This window comes from Mytilus trossulus, chromosome 13 (assembly GCF_036588685.1).
Source record: "Mytilus trossulus isolate FHL-02 chromosome 13, PNRI_Mtr1.1.1.hap1, whole genome shotgun sequence".
In the NCBI taxonomy this organism is placed as follows: domain Eukaryota; kingdom Metazoa; phylum Mollusca; class Bivalvia; order Mytilida; family Mytilidae; genus Mytilus; species Mytilus trossulus.
Window position 1 is genome coordinate 62380553 of NC_086385.1, and position 6000 is coordinate 62386552.

Consider the following 6000-nt stretch of genomic DNA (forward strand, 5'->3'; position numbering starts at 1 on the left):
AAAAGTAGAGCAATTGGCAGTTTCTGGTCTATTATTTCGAGCCAGGTTAAAAGTATAAAAAAATAGACTCAGTAAATAATAACATAGAAAGTTCTTTTACATTTAAAACATAGTACATTCTGAATTTTCTGAGGCAGTTGATACAGTGTCTTTTTTGCAAAAAGATATACTTCATAAATTTCTAGAATAAAAGAGGCTGGAGATACCAAAAGACCATTAAAAATGCATAAGTCGAATAAGGTCTAAATTACAAGAAAAGAAACCAACATAATTATGACGAAAGGAAAGAAAATTCTCTTCAAAACACTTCATAAAAACTAAAGACCTCAATTGACCGGTTGATATCTCGTGTTGTACTAAAATTTAAAATATTCGAGACATTTAAATTTCGAGCTTAAGCTGGGTAAGGTATTGTAACAAATGATATTTTGTCGATTTGGAGTGACTTATGTGTACGAACTGTATGCATGTTAAATTCCTATTTTGTTATTTAGTTGCATTTTAAAAGGCTATTCAAAAGTCGGCCATGGTTCATGAATAGATTGATAGAGGGCTATTGGTATACATAAATAGTTTGATAGAGGGCTATTGGTATACATAAATAGTTTGATACATGTCTAATGGTATGAAAGGGTCATCTATCAAAATGAATCCTAACAATTATATAAATTTTGAATTTGTTAAGGTTATCAAATCTATACGTATCATAAGATTGATATATCTGTAACAAGACGAGGGCTAGCTTGTTAACTTAGGGTGTCTTTGAGTTTATCGGTTACACAGCAAAGGGTGTTTTTAAGTTTATCGGTCACACAACGAACCGGTTATTGTTCTAGCTATTGTATGATGTTAAAGATAAACAGTATCATATTTGGTAAGGTTTATAAGTGCATTAATTGCCTGGTGGCGTAGGAGTATGCTTAAATATAAGGGGGAGGACTTCTTAAAACCAAAATAAGAATATTTTAAGTCTTGTAGATTTTCAGTGTTTTCTATCATTTTTGGTTTTTTTTAATTAGCTATTTAAAGGGAAACATTGCCATAAAGTAAGGTCTTGGCAAAGTCCTAGCCGCCTACACCAGGATATTGATTGATTGATTGCTTAATGTCCAATGGCAAATATGTCATGCATAGTTAGGACGAGATATCGTTTGAAATTAACAAAAGTTCACAAATATAAAACCAAATAGTAAGATTTATCTTTATTTCTCCCCCTTCCAATTTAGCAATGTTTAAAAAAAAACTACTTAAGGAATTCTGCTTAATTTATATTCTAACATCTTCGCTAGCCAAGGGTTACGATCCACTCCCGCTCTCCGCTCACCGAGAGCGGGAGTGGATCGTAACCCTTGGCTAGCGAAGATGATATTCTAAATGAACAGTACATCATCATCTCATGTATTTATTCGTTCACTCAATATACCACACTTTAAAATCCCATCGAAAATTATCCGATTAAAGTCCATTCTAACAACATGGGTCTGGTTGGTATTTTTCTTTTACACGTTACAATATATTTCAAAATACCATAAAAAAAACTCTCACAACGTCGTACATGTCTAATCTTTACACCAACTTTGAAAATACCAAGTGCTGGAATCTCATCAAGGTCCATTATCAAAACATTGTAAATGTATATTAAACAATGTAGTGCCGTCGTTAGACTACGCTTGAAAATACCATTAAAAAATAATCTGACCGGAAACTAAAACAATAATATACAAACTATATTCGCTCGATTGATTATATTATAAGATTGAATAAGTTATAAACTGTTTGAAACCAATTCGATACTGTAACATACCGATTTACCACATCGTAATTTGTACATTTCCGCTGATTTGGAAAGCTTTTCGCATTAATAGTATTTCTTTTACATTTGTTCGTTCACACTGCATGTGCTTAAAAGTACCAATACATGATTCGATTAAAGAAAAGTTAAGCACAGAAAATATGGCAAACAATCACATACAATAGAAAATCCAAAACAACAAGAGGCTCATATATACTATGATAGGAGTCGCGTGAAGGCAAGCTGACTATGAGGTATGGGCTTTGCTCATTGTTGAAAGATGTACAGTGACCTATAGTTAATTTCTGTGTCATTTGCATTGGTCTCTTGTGGAAAGTTGTCTCATTGGCAATCATACCACATATTCTTATTTTTATATTCACATAATATGTGGCAAACAATCATCCAATTGAAAATCCATGCTACAAAAACAACAAGAGGCTCCTAGGTGTCACGTGAAATCAAGCTCCACAGAATATGTGCCGAACATTTCAGATACGATACAAATTCGATACTAAAAATACTCCTAGCGCCTAAAAATCGATCGCCTTGGAAATTATGCAAATTTTAAGTCACAACCATATTTCACGTGTAATTTAGACCTGGTTTTATTCAGATCCTTTCGGTAAGCATCTATCATGGTTTTCATGGTAATAGCCGAAAACCGGGGGCGGAGAGGAGTCGTTATCATAATCATTGAACATCTACGAGTTTCCTGACAGTTTTGATGATACTTTATATGCAAAGGGGTTGTATTTATCAGTTAATGTGTTTAAAGGTTCTCTATATCATAGTTTTTAAAACTTCAACTTAAAATCAAAGTAATGAAGTGCTGAACATCGGATCACCGTTTCACGTTCTTGTGGTTGTTCCGACAAGCACTAGCTTGTCTCAGAATAAAAATCACATAGATATAGGAAGATGTGGTGTGATTGTCATCTCTATACCTGAAAGTGAGGTTTGTGTACAGATATAATGTTTTCTGGGACAAGTTCGTGTGTGGATGAAGAATTAATGGCAGAGAATTCCACCTCATCGTAATGCCTATATATTGTAATGATACAAATCAGTATACTCTTGTTTATTTTTATATTGTATAGTATTACTTGTATATTTCAGTTACATGTATATATAATTTTCATGCATTTGTATATCATTCTATTTTACTATATTAAAAAAAAGTGCAGTGCAAGTGCACGGTGCACACTCATCAGTAATAATTCGATGTTTCTTATAGAATGGATTTGAGTAGGCATTCGTATTTTCCCGTAAAAATTGTTTAATCATCCATGCATTTATAGTTCCTTCAGATGGCAAACGTTCTTGAAATATTCTTCCGCATGCGTGTGCATAGATATAATATTCTTTACAAAGCACAAAAATGTCAGTATTCACCTCAAAAGCTTACAAAACCTTTAAATAGACTTATTGAGAAGGGATATAGTTACGATACTGTTGTCAGGTCATTAAAGATTGCATATTTTGGCTTTAATATTGTTTCACTTATAGGGTCTTTGCACCGGAACTAAACACATTTATCTTTAAAAAAAAACAGTTGTTGGCATGACACAGATAAAGTTCTTCTCATATATTTTATGATAGTATGATACTAAACCCCTAACGGGAGGGATTGTGCCTGATATTCATACGATGACGACATAATCTTTCAATCAGTTTAATTGAGGTTGGAGCTGGCATGTCAGTTAACTGCTAGTAGTCTAGATCTGTTGTTATTTATGATTTAATGTCATTTTGTTTATTTTCTTTTGTTACATCTTCTGACATCGGACTCGGACTTCTCTTGGACTGAATTTTAATGTGCGTATTGTTATGTGTTTACTTTTCTACATTGGCGAGAGGTATAGGGGGAGGGTTGAGATCTCACAAACATGTTTAACCCCGCCGCAATTTTGCGCCTGTCCCAAGTCAGGAGCCTCTGGCCTTTGTTAGTCTTGTATGATTTTTAATTTTAGTTTCTTGTGTATAATTCGGAGTTTAGTATGACGTCCATTATCACTGTACTAGTATACATATTTTTAAGGGGCCAGCTGAAGGACGCCTACGGGTGCGGGAGTTTCTCGCTACATTGGAGACCTATTGGTGGCCTTCGGCTGTTGTCTGCTCTATGTTCGAGTTGCCGAAAGTACGAGTTGGCTGAGTACGAGTTGCCGAAAATACATGTCAACTCGTACTTTCGGCAACTCGTACTCAGCCAACTCGTACTTTCGGCAACTCGTACTTTCGGCAACTCGTACTTCTACCAACTCGTACTTCTACTAAGTCGTACCCAACATTTTTATTAGCATTATAATATAAGTTTTCTACGTTTATATCCGTAGATATGGATATTTTAACTCCCTGAAGTATCCAAGTGCACCCTGTCCCTGAGGTAGAGCCATAGAATATGAATAGGATATTTTTTAGTGAATATTGCGTGTAACATGTCTTAGTTTTTTCGTGTAAGTAGAAAATATTTTTAACATTATAATGCTTTATATTTTATTATTTACCTACTGATTTATCTAATGATAGAATTTATATCTAAAAAAATCCTCAAGTGTCAAAGTGTGCTCGATCCTTTATTTATTTGAAGAGATTTTTTACTGAATATTGCGATAAACACGTTGTTTGCTGATGTATAATAACACTTTGTTTTTTGTTCTTTTTTTTATATAAGTATGGCAGTCAGTTCGTTTTCTCGTTTGAATTGTTTTACATGGTCATTTTATAGCTGACTATGTGGTATGGGTGGGCTTTGCTCATAGTTGAAGACTGTACGATTACCTATAGTTGTTCATTTCTGTGTCATTTTTGGTCTCTTGTGAAGAGTTGTCTCATAAGCAATCATACGAAATCTTCTTTTATATATGTCTTATTTCGTATATTCTATGTATATCATGAATGCATTTCTAATATTATTGAAACCATAAAGCACATGCATGTATAATTTATATATTTTTATTAGATACTATAATCAATAACAGATAAGAATAACAATACATTAAATAATTTGATTTATCTGAATCAAATTCATTTTATATAACTGCAGTTCATCTCAAAATGTTGACATGTTCAATAAATGTTCAATACTGTTCAATTACATAATTATTTTAATGTGCATATCAAATAAATTGCCGTCCAAACAATTTCAAACAATCAATTCTAAGGAATACTAATGATTATAACGATAAGCATTTGATAAGCTTATTTAAAACAATTGTAATTGCATTTTATTAACAATGAAAGTTGTTTTTTTATTTGTATTTTGCTATATAATAATATACGAAAGAAAGTTACAATAACTATGCATATAAACTAGATAAATAATATCAAATAAAACAAAGGTACGAGTTGGTAAAAATAGGTTACGAGTTGGTTGAGTACGAGTTGCCGAAAGTACGAGTTGTCGTGTACCTGTAACGGTTTATTTCTTCCTCTGTGATATTTTATCCTGAGGATAATTTGTCTCGGTAATTTTTTTCCAGGCATGATATTTCACAGGTAGAATTTTTCCAGAGGAGTGAAAATCTATCTGTGTTATGCGGATAGTATGTACCGGTTTTTATTTGCCGTATCATATTTCACAGAACCTTGTGATATATAGTCCCATGAACTAGTATGTTAGTTACTCACAATCAATATATACCTGACTTTAATTATAAAATGTTTCTCAAAGGTAAAACAAATTTGCATAATTTATCAAAGGGAGGTAATCATAAGCAATTTATATTTTAAAGATATTACAATGTAATATAATATATTCTTGAATCTATTTCATAGTGAAATTTTTCCTTGACTCATATTTTTTATATTTATTTATTTATATAACAAGATGACTTACAACATGAATTTTTAATAAGAGATTTCACAGGTAAATACTATCCAGCTTTTAAAATTGCTTTAGTTCCATTATATTGTTATGCTGTAATTTATCTGATTTCCATATAATCAACAACAACATCTTTAACCCAGATTATTTTAAAAATAGTTAAAAATATTATCCTAATCAAATTCTTCCATTACTGTTAACAGTAGTAATGCAACTATATTTCTATCTTTACGTTTTAATTTATATTTGTACTGAGATCTGACAACAACTCACTTTTACATGTATTTCACTGATCTTATTTATTAATCATGATATTGTTTCACAATTTCAATCTTTGAAATTATTTCTCCCGAGTTTTCTTTCTTATGTTTAATGATAA